The 15,376-nt window shown below is 48.7% G+C and overlaps 1 long non-coding RNA gene across 1 annotated transcript in view; it reads right to left on the minus strand.

The window, feature by feature from the left end:
• Window positions 1-2,018: 2,018 nt before the first annotated feature.
• LOC116435713 overlaps window positions 2,019-15,376 on the minus strand; it is a 33,657-nt gene continuing 20,299 nt past the window's right edge. The window contains exon 3 of the long non-coding RNA XR_004236826.1: window positions 2,019-3,918. This is a non-coding gene — a long non-coding RNA (uncharacterized LOC116435713). The remainder of the gene's footprint in view (window positions 3,919-15,376) is intronic.

A 15,376-nucleotide genomic window follows, 5' to 3' on the forward strand; every position in this document is an offset into this window, starting at 1 on the left:
CCAAACAGTGCAGAGAGCTCAGTAAACTGCCCCGACAGTGTGATCCACTTCCATGGAATTATTAATTGTTCAGCGCAGAAATATTTCCTAGGGGAAATTACCTTGGCGTGAGGGGTTGTCCAAGGAGGAATACGGATGATGGAGAAGGCATTAAAATCCCAATTTTTGTGATCACAACATGCTCGGCTCTCACAGTCCCAAACCAGCCCGTGGAGCTGCTTAAAACCCCTGGGATTTGAGAGTGGAGTTCAACACATGCACAAATAAGAAGTCCAGGCCAGAGCAGCCCAAATCCAAGGAATTCGGCTGAGGAATCGAAGCATGGATCAAGGATCAGGCACAAGACATTGCGAGTTCTGATGGAAGATAAAAGTTGTAAATGGGTTTTATATCTAAACCCACGTCTGAATTCCCATATAAACCCAGAAACGTTCCCTCCTCATTCCAGTGAGAATCCATAAAAAAGCAGCTTCATTCAATAACTGAAATGCTCCAAACTGCACATGCATGGATGCAAAAACCAGGAAAAAACTGGCATAAAAATTAATTCCCAGTTCATTTTTATGCCATGCAGATGCTGCAGAACCCTTGGACACGGAATGGTAGAACCGTGGAATGGTTTGGGCTGGAAGGGACCTTACAAGCCATCAAATTCCACTCCTGCCTGGGCTTTGCTTCCAGAGGTTGCTCCAAGCCATGTCTATGCTAGCCTTGAGCACTTCCAGGATCCATCCGTTCCTCAAACAGCCCCAGCAGCTCTATTTCCTTTTTCCAGCACAATTATTGCCCCTTCCTCTCCCATCTTTTCCCTCCTTGGGGGTACCTGGGTGGTCTTGGATTCTCCTGAGAAGCCTGGGATGACGACCAGGCCGCCTCTGAGCTGGGAAAAGCAGGAATCCAGAGTTATCCCTGACCCTCCTGATAAATGTGCCTCACACCAACCAGCCACTGGTGTTCTTCCCGCTTAGCCGAAGCCTCTGGAATGGTTCCACTGGCAGTCAAGGTGCTCCATGGATTGTCTGACCCCCTTATTCATCAATCAGATGAAAAATGATGATGGGAAATCTCCAGTAGTTATGGAGCATAATTAAAAGCCTGGGAAACCTGATTTAGGGCTTGTTAACCCTCAAAGTCCTTCATTAGCCATATTAGCTTCCTGCATCTGATCCCAAAGGGAAGATGGGACTGTTACCCGGGAGTCATCAATATCCGTCTGGGATATTCATATTTAGGAATATTCAGTACTCAGGTATTGGGCTCACTCCTGGATTTGGTGACCTTTGGGATGTCAGAGTGGAAAACCAAAGGGTTTTGCCCTTCAGTCTTTCAGTGCAGACAACACCCATGGATTTTATATCAAATTTTTCCGCGTTTTAAGGGAACACCCTTCTCCATAAGGGAAACCAGAAGAGAAGTCCATGATGACCAACTCTTTTATCCTAATGGATAAAATATCCTCTGTCCTCCTGGCAACTCACATTCTGACCTCGATTAACAAAACATTTTGACGCAAATCTGCTCTTTTTCATCTTACCCAGATTTATATTTTTCAGGTACATTTGCTCTTGGACTCTGGGACAGAAAAGAGTAGGAAAATCAGGGGTTTCCTCTTCAAGGCAACCGAACACCCAGGCCAGGTACCACCACACAGCCCTGCAGGGCCTGTCCTCATTAATTAGTGGTAGAACCTCTTCAAATTTGGCACTTGAACTTTAAAGGATGGAGACAAATTAAGATGATGAGGGCTGGATCCACAGTGCTCCTGGGAATGATCCTCTTCCCTATGTTCCGGATCACAGAATCCTGGAATGGTTTGGGTTGGGAGGAGCCTTTAAGATCATCCCCACTCCAACCCCTGCCCTGGGCAGGGACACCTCTCACTGTCCCAGGGTGCTCCAGCCTGGCCTTGGGCACTGCCAGGGATCCAGGGGCAGCCACAGCTGCTCTGGGAATTCCATCCCAGCCTCTCCCCACCCTCCCAGCCAGGAATTCCTTCCCAATCTCCCATCCAACCCTGCCCTCTGGCAGTGGGAAGCCATTCCCTGTGTCCTGTCCCTCCATCCCTTGTAAACAGTCTCTCTCCATCATTTTTGTTGGCTCCTTCAGGTAGATGATCCCTGAAACAAAAGATTATTCCCTCCAAACTTAAATGCTGAACAAAGGATCCACCAAGGTCGTGACAATCCTGAAGACACGGAAGCAATGCCAGGAATCCTCTGTGGATGGGGGGGAGCTCACCCTGGATCAGCCAAGGCGCTTTCAGGTGACCTGGCTGAGCTGAGTCTGCTCAGCACCGCGAGATTGTCCCTCACCAACGTTCCAGGCTGTAAATTCCGAGCAGGACACACAAACCAGAGGAGCTGTGGTTGCCCAGGCAGCATCTGGCACCTTCCGAGGGCTGCGGGAGCAGCTGCTGGCACACGAGGGCCAGAACTCCTCAAGTGCCTCCCTCTGTGTGACAGCAGCTGGCATCTTTCCCATTCCCTCCTGTCCTTCCCATCCTTCCCGTCCTGCTGCAGCGTCCAAGGATCCTTCTGTGCAGCCTTCCCACCTCTGGGCAGGAACTCACGTGCAGGTCTGGGAAGCTGAGGGGGAACATGGAGTTTTTCCCCAATAAAACCAGGAGACTTCTGGGTCTCTGGGTGCTGTTCCAGACCAGCATCTCCCAGGATCACCTTCTCCATTCAGGGCTGTGAAAAAGGCTGGAATCGATGGTTTTGGAGGCCTTTTCCAACCTAAATGATTCCATGATTTTCTCTGCTGCCTCCCATATCACTCTGGAATCCATCCCTCACCTGTGATGGGAGCACCACCTATCGAGCCCTCCATGGGAACTTCTCACACTGGAATTCCGCCCATTTCCCAGCCTGCTGTCCCATGGATTAAAGACTCACTGGAGATCAGTTCTGACCTAAACTCAGGTTCAAACAGGTTCATATTTACCTTAATTCCTCTTTTTTTGGATAAACCCTCCCATCACTCCACAACTCTGCTGCTTTTTTCATCCCTAGACAATCCCAGGGGACAAACAGGGATTGTGCCAGTATTTTCCAAGTCAGCTTCACCTCCAGGTTTTCCTGGACAGGTATTGGCACAGTCCATATTAGCAGGGTTCTGCTGCTAAGTTCTTAATTAACTTTATTTATAATCTCCACCTTGTTTGCACGGGGTGAGGAAACCCTCATTTGCATGATCAGACAAGCCCTGATCCCCTGACGGAACCAGCCGAGCAGGAGCTGAGGAAAATCAGGGAAGTCCTTCCCTGCCACCCACTCCAGGGCAGGATCCATCCCGCCCACCGCAGCATCCGGGCAGCTGGAATTGGGTATGGAACACCTGCTGGAATTGGGCATGGAACAACTGCTGGAATTGGGCATGGAACAACTGCTAGAATTGGGTACGGAACACCTGTAGATCCCAAAACTCCTCCCGTTTTCCTCCTAAGCGGAGCTTTCCAAGCCTGACGAATTATTTTGGCTGGGCTGGCACGGAGCTAATCAGAGCTGCTTGTTCCTGAGAGCCTCTGGAGCACATTCCCGATTGCTCCTTGTCTCCACGGGGCTGAGGCGCCTCCTCCCAACCCTTACCGCTGGTGCTTTCCCACAAAGCATCTTCCCTGCTGCAGCACGGGAAGGGATCTGCTAATTAAGTCCCATTGCCAGTGGCTCCTGGTGGGGAGGCAGCTGCCCCGCGTCTCCTGGGGTTTTAAAAGCATCCTGCTGTTTCCAGGAATTTTTCCACATTATTTTCTCTCTAGCTCCCTCCTGGATCCCATTTAACACATGGAGGGAACGCGTTCGCTCCGACATCACCTTGCAGGGATCAGGTTTTCCTAAAGGACCGTGACTGTGGATTGTATCCTTGCCTTCCACGCTTCCAAGTGAGAGGAGATGGTCCTGGGTTTAAAGAGCTCCCAGCCTAAATGCACGGAAAGAGGAGAAAATATCTAAAATTAATAAATGAAGGGTTGGGTGAGAAGTGCAAGGTGACAACACGGAGCTGTTCCCAGTGTTTCAGACACAGCCAAGGATTCCATCATCATTTGCACCCGGATCCTTCCCACGCTGTGAACTCTCTACTGGAGAGCCAGGCATCACCATGGAATCCTGGAATAGTTTGGGTGGGAAGGGACCTGAAAGCGCATCCACCTCCCACTGTCCCAGGGTGCTCCAAGCTCTGTCCAACCTGGCCGTGGGCACTTCCAGGGATCCAGGGGCAGCCCCAGCTGCTCTGGGAATTCCATCCCAGCCCCTCCCCACCCTCCCAGGGAGGAATCCCTTCCCAGTATCCCATCCCACCCTGCCCTCTGGCAGTGGGAAGCACTTGGAGGTTGGATCCTTCTATAAACTGTAAAACTTTCAGATTATTGGAATTTCACTGATCTGGATAATTTTCCCTGTCCTTAGGAGGAGAAGGGCAGTGGCTTGGATGCCACCAAGGGCACTGAGAAAATCACTCCTGACGTGTTCTGGTCCCCCAACAATTTCAAATTCCTCCTCCAATCTTTGCAATTTACAGCATCTAAAATGGGAATTTTTTAGAATCATGGAATCCTGGAATGGTTTGGGTTGGGAGGAACCTGAAAGCCCATCCAGTGGCACCCCTGCCATGGGAAGGGACACCTCCCACTGTCCCAGGGAGCTCCAAGCCCCAGTGTCCAGTCTGGTCTTGGACACTTCCAGGAATCCAGGGGCAGCCACAGTGACAAGGAGCAGAAGGAAGAAGGAGAAGTGGATCTTTAAGAGATCTTTGCAGAGGACAAAAGTATTTCTGGAGAAAATGATCTGCTGAGAAAGGGGTGGGAAAGGCATGGACTGGGCAGAGCTTGAGACATGACAGCAAAGCAGCACCGAGCTCTGAAGATCTTTTAAAACCAGGACTTTAAAAAACAACTTTTAAAATTGATTCCCTTCCCTGGGCATCCACAGCCGAGAGCTGGAAGGTTCACCTTGGATGGGGCTTTAATTCCACGATAACAATTAAATCTACGTTCCTCTCCAGATGCCATTCACTCGAAGGAGGAGCTGAATCAGCAGGAAGAGTGTGGATGAGACGTGCAGTGTGAAAATTGCCTTCTCCAAGCACCAAACCCCCCCAGCTAAAGAGAGGATTAGGCAGGAAAAGCTCAGCCTGGGCTGTACTGGCTCCGTTCTAGGCAGAGCACCTGAGTTTTCAGTTAATAAAGGGCAGGAGATAACTACTCCTATTACAAATAATTGCCAGGAAAAAGAATGGATCAGGCTAGGAAAATACAGAACCCATAAAAGCTCTCGTTAACATTCTTTCTCCGTGCTTATCATCAATTTTATACAGGGTTAAATATATTTTCTGGTGACTACCACGGCAAGGCTGAGGATTAAAAAGGATAATGTACAATGTGATTTATGAAGTTTTAATGGAAAATCCCCATGGGTTGTGTATAAATCTTATTTATAGCCTTAAAAGTATGTAATATACTTATTGTATATTTTAAAAACTGTGGGAGTGCAGTCCCTGTCATAGTTAATCCATTAAAAAAAGCAGCTCCTGAGGGGCTCCTGGGGATAAAGCGTTGGATGTTTCAGAGACTCTCCGTGTGTTCAGCGGGAAATGTCCAACACGATTTGGTTACTGGGGGGGAAAGGGGAATCAAAGAACCCAAACCGGCTGGAAGGAAGGGCCAGACTGGCTGGGTTCGGAGTGAGCTGGGACCATCTGGATCAAGGGGGGAATTAAACAACTCACGGGGGCCCAGCCTGATGCCTGGGCTGGGTAATCCCCGCCTGAGGCTCGGACTAAGCTTCAGCTTTGGGTTTAGGTGAGAGGAGCCACCACGGCGCCTTGAATGTCACCTGTCCAAGGAGGCACATTCTCCTGGATCATCTTAAATGGAACCCACGGAGCCCAGCAGCTCTGCCTGGGGAGGAAAACAGGGTCCAGTCCACCTGTTCTTGTGGAATTGCTTCCTCTTATCCTTCTGAAAACACAGATTTTTTTTCCCCTAAACATTCCAGAATCCATTTTCCATCAATTCAGGATAGAACCTGATGGACTCCGTGCTTTGGGTTTAGAGGGAAAAAAACCAATTTTATCTCTTTTTTTTGTCGCTACCTGAAAAAATCTTCATTGCCACCAATGCAGAAAAGCCACTAAAAGGATGAGCCAACACATTTTCTGCTTCAGACCACCCAGGCCTGTTTTTTTCCAAGGAGAATGTTTCCCAGATAGTCCCATAGCTCCTAATGAAGAAGCAAGATTATCTCTTGCAAGATAAAATCAGGCTTTGTGAAAGATCCTGATCTGCTGCGGGAGGCTGTGTTGGGTTATTTTTAATATAGGGAAAAATTCCCAGGCTCTGGCCAGGGAAATAAAATCCCTGATCTCATCTGAGTCAGGTACAGGGGACTGAAGAAGGGGGGCTGGAAGTTAATTTTGTTTTTTTTGTTTTCCTTGCAGTTTCTTAGAAGGATGTTGATAGATGGGAATTCCTAGACAAGACAATTGGAGCCGATGATTCATTCCCAAAGTGCCAAAATGAGCCAGCACAGGCCTTGGATGAGAACACGGCATGAAATCAGATTTTTTTTAAAGGATATTTTGGAAGAAATGATGATTTCTTCTCTCCTAAGACACTCAGATGTTTTAAAATTATATCCTGTGGCTCAACCTCTTTGCTCCTAATTACAATGTGAGGAGTTCAGGCGTATTTCAGCCTATCCAGGGAATCAAAGACAAGCAGGGCTGGATGTGCTCACCTTTTCCGTGTGCCAGGCAGGATCACTCAGGGAATAGGGAATATTGCTGTTCTCACACTTTACATCCAGCCAAGAGCTCATTTTCTGCTTCAACAAAGCAACACCGGGATACAGAGGAGGATTCACTGCTGTGGGAATGAGGGAGCAAAGAGCACTCTCAGAAAGTGGGTTTTGGTGAAATCCATAATTTCCATGGAATTGGAATAAATGTGGTCCTCATGGAGCAGAGACAGGGCTGGAAGGACCCTCAGGAGAAACCCTCACATGAGGAGAGACATCCCCCACTGGAGCTGATCTCCAGGAGGGAAGAGATAAAGGGAATGTGAACATCCCAAATCCCAGAGGAACATGAGCCTTCCCAGCCTGCAGAGCTGCATTTTATCACTGAGTGTTATCACTGAGTGTTATCACTGAGTGTTATCACTGCCCCTCATCACTGCATCACTTTTGTTTCCCAGGGTAGGACTCTGATCCAGCTCTCCCTCGTCCCTTCCAAGTTCACACCTCCAGATCCATCTCATCTCTTCCACACCCAGGTCCCTGCAACAAAACCCCCCTGGTGATGGTGCCAAGGTGTGGAGCGTCAGATGGAATTCCCATCTTAGGAAATGCTCTGGAAATGCCCCATGCTGGATGGAATCGCCCCGCACTGGATGGAATCGCCCTCATTGGATGAATCACCCCACATTGGATGGAATCTCCCCACACTGGATGGAATCGCCCCACACTGGATGGAATCGCCCTCATTGGATGGAATTACCCCACATTGAATGAAATCGCCCCACACTGGATGGAATCGCCCCACATTGGATGGAATCTCCCCGCACTGGATGGAATCGCCCCACACTGGATGGAACTGCCCCACATTTGATGGAACTGCCGCACACTGGATGGAATCGCCCCACATTGGATGGAATCTCCCCACACTGGATGGAATCACCCCACATTGAATGGAATCGCCCCACATTTGATGGAATTACCCCACACTGGATGGAATCGCCCCACACTGGATGGAATCGCCTCACACTGAATGGAACTGCCCTACATTGAATGGAACTGCCGCACACTGGATGGAATCGCCCCACATTGAATGGAATCGCCCCACATTTGATGGAATTACCCCACACTGGATGGAATCGCCCCACACTGGACGGAATCGCCCCACACTGGACGGAATCGCCTCACACTGAATGGAACTGCCCTACATTGAATGGAACTGCCGCACACTGGATGGAATCGCCCCACACTGGATGGAATCGCCCCACACTGGATGGAACTGCCCCACACTGGATGGGCTTGGACCACCCTGGTCTATGGAAGGTGCTCCTGCCCATGGCAGGGGTGGAATGAGGCGTTTTCTTTAAGGTCGCTGCCAACCCAAAGCATTTTGGGATTTCTGTGATCCCATGGGCTTGTGCTCACCTTCCTCCTTCCGGGAATAAATCAGGACCTCACTGAGAGACTGAAGGAATTGCCATGGAGTCATTCCCTCTCTGAAGAAATGCTCCAGCTCTTTCTGCACCCTTTCATCCGTGAGTTTTCATGTCCCCGTTTCAATTTTGGCAATGGCACCAAGCTCCATGGTGTGGTTGCTGTGCTGGAGGGAAGGGATGCCAGGATGCTCCAAGGGCTGGAGAACCTCTGGAGCCAGGCTGGGAGAGCTGGGAATGTCCAGCCTGGAGAAGGGAAGGCTCCAGGGAGAGCTCAGAGCCCCTGGCAGGGCCTAAAGGGGCTCCAGGAGAGCTGGAGAGGGACTGGGGACAAGGGATGGAGGGACAGGACACAGGGAACGGCTTCCCAGTGCCAGAGGGCAGGGTTGGATGGGAGATTGGGAAGAAATTCCTGGTTGTGAGGGTGTAAGAAGGGCTGGGCTGGAATTCCCAGAGCAGCTGTGGCTGCCCCTGGATCCCTGGCAGTGTCCAAGGCCAGGCTGGAGCAACCTGGGATAGGGGAGGTGTCCCTGCCCGTGGCAGGGGAGTGGAACAAAATGACCTTTAGGGTCCCTCCCACACAAACCATTCCATGATTTTATGATTTCCACAGAACTTTTTGGATTTATGACTTTCACAGAAGTTTTTTTTGGGGAACTCTGGACCTCAAGAAGGGCTCACCAAACCCTTTGCTATCAGAGGAGAAGGCACTGACCAGTGCTGGCACCACAGTTGGGAAGCAACAAGGACAAAGATTGAGGACCAATACATGGAATTTCCTTCACCGCCTCTGGAAACACCTCCTGGAAGGGATCCACCCCTCAGAGACACAAAATACAGCAAAATCAGATCCACGTTGGGAAAGCAGAGCAGAGGATGCAGAAGCAACGAGCTGGGCCAAGAACTGACAACATTTCATCAACCCGGCCCCAAAAGTTCCAGGGGACTTCAGGAAGTGCTGATTTATTGGCAAGGCAAATCATCACCTATGAAATATTTACACTCCTGACAGCCTCATAATCGGAAATTCCACCAGAGAGGGATCTCAAAGGTGTTTTTCAGAAAGGAAAGACAGCTGAGAAATTAGAGAGGGGTGATAAAGTTTTCCCAGATAACTGCAAAAAGAAGCTGGGAAACAGCCTGAGATCCATCCCCCCAAAACGGTCTCTTGCTGTTACCAGAGTAATCCCTGGGGGCATTTCCAGTCCTATAGAATTTAATAGGAGTAAATCCCGATAGGATTTCCCAGGAAGTGCATTAAATTCTGTATTTGTGATAGAAAATGATAACCTTTCTGTAGGGTTGGAGCAGCAGAATTCCATGGCACAGCCAACATTTCCTATTACATTTTATGGAATGATTTAAAGCCTATTTTTTTTTTTTAATGCCAGTGCTGCAGATATTGAAAAGATCACGGTGTTCATCTTAGAGAGGGGGAAAACACCAAGTGTGGTATTGTGTGTGGGGAAAATGTGGGAAAGTGTGACGAAATAAACCCTGGAGAAAACGGAATGAGAATTCCTGAGCATCCATAATAACTTATTGGGACAAAAAGAGTTTCTTTCCATATCACACTGAGGTATCAGGAAAATCAAGAGCTCAACCAACTCAGAGCTTCTGGATTTCCAGATGCTTCCAGGTGTCTGGTCCTGGCCGGTGCCTGAGCGAATCCAAACAGAACAGGATCTTTAAAGGAAAAACCAGCCCCTTTATGGGCATGAACATCCCAGATCCCACGGAGAGACGCGGGGCTGTGTGGCTGCATCCATGAACTCCTGCTGGATGCTCTCCCTTCCCTCATTACCACTTCCATTCTCCCGAAATCCCAACGGAAAGGCTTTAAAGGCGCTGTTTAAAGCGGATCAGTGACGTGCGGCAACAATCACAGGCACAAAGTTCAGCGAGCGGAATGAAGTGTTTGGGAAGGGGAATGCGTGGGAGTGGAGAGCAGAATGGAATCGCTGCTGCTCGTGGGCAGCTTTGATCTAAGAAAGGAAAGTGGGTCACGGTGGCAGCGCACGGAGAGGAACTCGTCAGTGCCGGAGTTTGGGATCGATGTTAATGAGGCAGCCCTGATGTGTCCAGCAGGGGATGTGGCAGCAGAATTCCACTCTTAAACCATCACGGGCACAGCTGGGAAAACAGGCACGGGCAGGGATCCTGGGGATGGCAATGCCACGGCTCCTGTCGAACATCCACGGAGCAGAATGGCCCTAAAACACAGGGAAGGGCCTCTCCCTCCCAGGAAAATGGGGAAACTGAGGCAGGGCAGGGAAGGCAGGCGGTCACTTGGAGCAGGACATGGAGCTCGTGGTTCCTCCTGCTCCATGTGGAGTTATTTGCCAAATATGAAGTAAATTTACCCCGGTCTTAGAGTGGGGTTTTGTTGTGTCTTCCCAGTGATGGATAAAGCACAACTGTAGGAATTTCTCCAAATTCTCACTCACTTCACAGGATCATGGGGTTGTTAAGGTTGGAAAAGACCTCTCAGATCAAGTCCAGCCATAACCCAGCACCATCCCAGGGTCACCCGGAGCCATGTCCCCAAATGCCAAACATCCGCACGGTTTTTTTAACTTCCAGAGAAGGTGATTTTTAGAGTCACTTTAAAGAGTTCACCTTCAGTTTTGAGATTTTTTTCCCTAAATAACTCCCAGCTATCAGGAACTGCTGTTTCATTGTCACTCAGGATAAAAGCCCTTTATAATCACGTCACTCCTCCTGGGGGGACAGGCTGCGATCAGGTTTCCTTCGGCACTATTTTGATTAACTTAATAAATTGAACTCCTTAATTCTTTTGTTGCAGGGGAGATTGTCACCCCTTTTCTCTCCACCTGATCTGCAGAAATAGTGAATCCCTGAGGAATAAAAGCCCATTTTGCTTTCAGTTGTGGAAATCCTTTGACAAAGGCAAAGATTTACTATTGGCGTCACACCTTTTATCTGGAGTGAGACACAAACACAAAACCTGCAGCTGGAGTTGGAAAAAAGACAATTTTTTTTTCAGTCGCTCCATGAAAAACGACCAAACAAACCTCTCTTAACAGGGGAATTTTGCTCTAAAAACCTGTGTCCTCTCTGTGTGATCAAAATGCCATAAATCCAGTTCCCTGCCTTATCAGACAATTCCCAAATGGCTCCCAGGGTACCAGGAGCATCTCAGCGGTGGAGAAGCAGCTCCGTGTCTGCAGCCCCTGCCAAAGCACCAGAGCTACAAGAGACACTTAATTCCTTTAGAAGGCAAAGAATGAAACACAAAAATCAACCTGTGTGCCTGCGCAGGGAGGTGAGAGCCAAACACCCTCTTGGTGCTGTCACAGAACACAAAATCGTGGAATATCCTGAGCTGGAAGGGTCCTGCAGGATCACTGAGTCTGGCTCCAAGAGTGCCAAGTGCTGACACCAAACGTTTTTCCTCAAAAGTAAAATTTCCAAGGATATTTTTTTTTCCTTTGTGTCTTTTTTTCTTCTTTCATCAGAAGTGCATCTCTGACTTTCAGCCTCATCCTGGCTCCGAAGTTATTTTAATAATGAGATGCAGCCCACAGATCTCTGAATTTATCTGGCGTTTTTGGATAAAAAATAACCCCCAGACAAACCCAAGCAATTGGACATTTTTTAAAGTTCATTTTCTGAGTGTGGGAGCATCCCTGGAGGTGCTGGATGTGCTTTGAAGACCTTGGTGATGCAGAGGGTCGAGTCCCTCCTGCTGTGTCCAGGTTGCAGCACATTTTTCGGGAATTTTATTGCTAAATCCCATCAATATCCCGATCCACAGCAGCCTGAGTGCTGCAAAGACAACGTTTAAAGGCAGCTGGTGCTCCCTGAGTGGGAACAATGAGTTTTCCTGATGTTTCCCAGTAATTCCTGGATGATCAGTGTGGGATATTGCTCCTGCTCCATCAGCAGAGCGGCCACAACACATCAAATAAATCAGGACCAGCCTCCTTCCTGCCAGGCATGTCCTGGGTGTGGGACTGGTGGGATTTATCCCCCAGGGCCTCATTACCTGGAATATTCCAGCCTGGAGCCACCTGTCCTTTGGCATCCCCTGCAGAAATGGAATCAAAATCATTTCCCATCCCTCTAAAGAGTCATTAAAACCCCCCTTTTCCTGAAAACAGCCTCAATAATTAATCCCTGTGATTGCAGAGGGGGAGCTGTGGGATCTGTTGGAATTTTAAGCACCAGCTTTCACTTTCGATGAGAGGCGAGACCACCGAGATTCCCACTCCACCACCACCACAACCCCTGGAAACACTGAAAAATCCATGACTTTTCCTGGCCATCTGACACTAAAAACAACAGAGAGGGTTTTCCAACACCTGTGTTGCCTTTTGCAGAGGGAACAGGTTTGTTCCAAAGGAGTAGAAGTGGAAACCCACAACTTTTGGGATAGTTTTAGCTGGAGACACTCACGCTGTGATCCTGCCTAGACATTCCGTTTGGGATGGAGCACTGGGAGCCACGGCAGAAACAGAGTTTCCTTCCCTTTGCAGTTAACAAAGTAATTATTTGGATGTTCCAAGTCTGTGGAAAGGAGTCAACGAGGAGTTTGTAATGCCAGAAACAGGTGGGAAATAGGAAATAAAATGTCAAAACTGAGCACGAATTACTCCTCCCCTGTGCAAATCACCTAAACCTGTGGGTAGAGCTTAATTTATCCCCAAATCCTCACAAATTCGAGAAGTTCTTACAACTGGGGAGGCAATGAAAGAGCTGCTGCTCCTGAGGGTGTGGAATCTCTGCTGGCAGAACCACCACAGCCCCTGAAACTCTCAAATTAAGTAAAACAAAACCCAGGGAAGACCATTTTAAATAAATTTACCCGGAAGAGACACGATTTTGGAAAGCAATAAACCCTGGAGGGAGGGGAATGGCAAATTCCGGTCACTTGGAGTCCTAAATCAAGGCTTGATTTCTTTCTAGAACACATCCAAGAGCTCCCAGGGACTTTCACAGGCTGAGCAAGGCAGATGTCGGGGAGGGAAAGTTTTCCAGCCTCTGTTTCCCAGGATGCAGGAGCCGATTTTCAAACTGATTCCTCTGGCTTGCATGAAGGACTGCCCCTAAATCAGAAATAAAAACTCAGATGAGAGGCTTCTCTCAGGCATTTGAGGAAGGTGGCACCAAAATTCACCCCTTGAGCAAACGACGTTATTCAAAAAAATGAAGAAAAACATTATTCAAAATCCATGAACAAACCCTTAACTTGGAAGGTGGGAAAAATAAGGTGGAAATGCCAATTGTTCAGGCCCTGAGCTCTTTTGAATCCGAAAAACATGAAGCTTAAGGGCCCTTTTAAAATTATTTTTAGGGTCTCAGTAGCTTTGGGATGTTACAGAGAACAAACCTCAGGCTCCACAAGGAACTGGGGGTGAAAAAACGGTGTCAAGCTCTCACCAATTACTGCAGCAGGAGGAGTTACGTTAACAGGGGCTTTTTATAATATTTTTTAAAATATTTTGCTTGGTTTCCAGGAGCCACTTACATCCCACCACCATCCTGGCTGTCAACAGGATCCAGCACAATCCTCATTAGCGGTGTGGAGGGAGGGCTCAGAGAAGGTCAAATCATGGGCCATGACCATGCAATTTTGTTCCCTGCTAGAAAGGTCACTTTTCCTCATCAGACTAATTATGCTGACAGGATTACATTTATTTCCATGGATTTTAAGGCAAAAACTTTGCCAGTGCCTTGGCCTGTCTGATTCCAGCAGTGCCTTTGGCTTCTCTTCCCAACAAATCCTTCTTGGGGTAGAGAACAACCAAAATGGGTTCCCAGGAAAAAAACCCCAATCAAACAACAGCCAGGGGGAATTGTAATTAAGGAAAAAGTTATTTTACAGTTTTAAGGACTAATTCTCACAGGTTTTGTTTTCACTGTTGTGTGAGGGGACTTTGTGGGGAAAAAGCAACATCAGGAGGATGTGGAACTGCTGGAGCCAGTCCAGAGGTCATGGAAATGCTCCAAGGGCTGGAGAACCTCTGGAGCCAGGCTGGGAGAGCTGGGGGTGTTCACCTGGAGAAGGGAAGGCTCCAGGGACACCTCAGAGCCCCTTCCCAGGGCCTAAAGGGGCTCCAGGAGAGCTGGAGAGGGACTGGGGACAAGGGCTGGAGGGACAGGACACAGGGAATTCCTTCCCAGTGCCAGAGGGCAGGGCTGGATGGGATATTGGGAAGGAATTCCTCCCTGTGAGGGTGTAAGAAGTGCTGGGATGGAATTCCCAGAGGAGCTGTGGCTGCCCCTGGATCCCTGGCAGTGTCCAAGGCCAGGTTGGAGCACCCTGGGACAGTGGGAGGTGTCTCTGGGCATGGCAGGGGTGGCACTGGGTGGGCTTTAAGGTCCTTTCCAACCCAAACCATTCCAGGATTCTGTGCCTTTCAAACCAGCCCAGAGTCACAGGTGCCTCTGTGAATCTGGATTCTTTAACTTTCTGTGAGCAGGGGAGGCTGCAAGAAGAAAAATTAAGATTAAACAAAGAGAAAAAGAACTTTTATCAGCGAGTGATTGATTTATCCCAGGCTGCTGAAGAGAGGAGGCTGCCTGGGACACATTCTCAGTGCATCAAACACACCAAGCACTTGTTCTTCATTCCTACACCTGCTTTTCCCGCTCCACAGCATCCCAAACAATCAGAAATTTCTTGTGGCCATCCTGGAATAAGTTTTACTCCTTCATGGTGCTGCTACAGCGAGAGCTGTGCTGTGTCTTTGCTGTGGACACTCCATGGAGTCCCCAAAACAATGCCCACGAGTCCTCAGAAGAGTCTCGGTTCTCTGTACTTCTCTCCCTGCCCTTTCTTAGCAGCAGGATAAGCAGAAAAAAGCATAAAAAAATTAAAAGTCTCTGATTCCTCGCTGCAGCCAGGGCTATATTCATGACTCTGCAGTGGTCCATGGCCCAATTTTGAGGTTTAAGAAGTGCAAAGGGTCACATTGGAAGAGAAAGAGGCAAATTCAGACACCTCTCCCCAGCTCCAGGCCCTTTAACTCTTCCCAGCTCAAGGAAGTTGCTCTGCTTGTGGGTGAATTAATTAAGGAGATGGCAAGTGTGAAGGAAGAGGCAGAAAAGAAGCTCCTCTCCCAAATATTCTTCCCTGTCACGGTGCTTAAACACATTTATGGCACCTGTGACCCACAGCAGGTTTGCTTGAATCACCCTGAAATCCCCCCAAAGTCCAGGCCCTGCCTTGAGCCCTCTGAAAACAGA

Source organism: Corvus moneduloides, chromosome 27, assembly GCF_009650955.1.
Source record: "Corvus moneduloides isolate bCorMon1 chromosome 27, bCorMon1.pri, whole genome shotgun sequence".
NCBI lineage: Eukaryota > Metazoa > Chordata > Aves > Passeriformes > Corvidae > Corvus > Corvus moneduloides.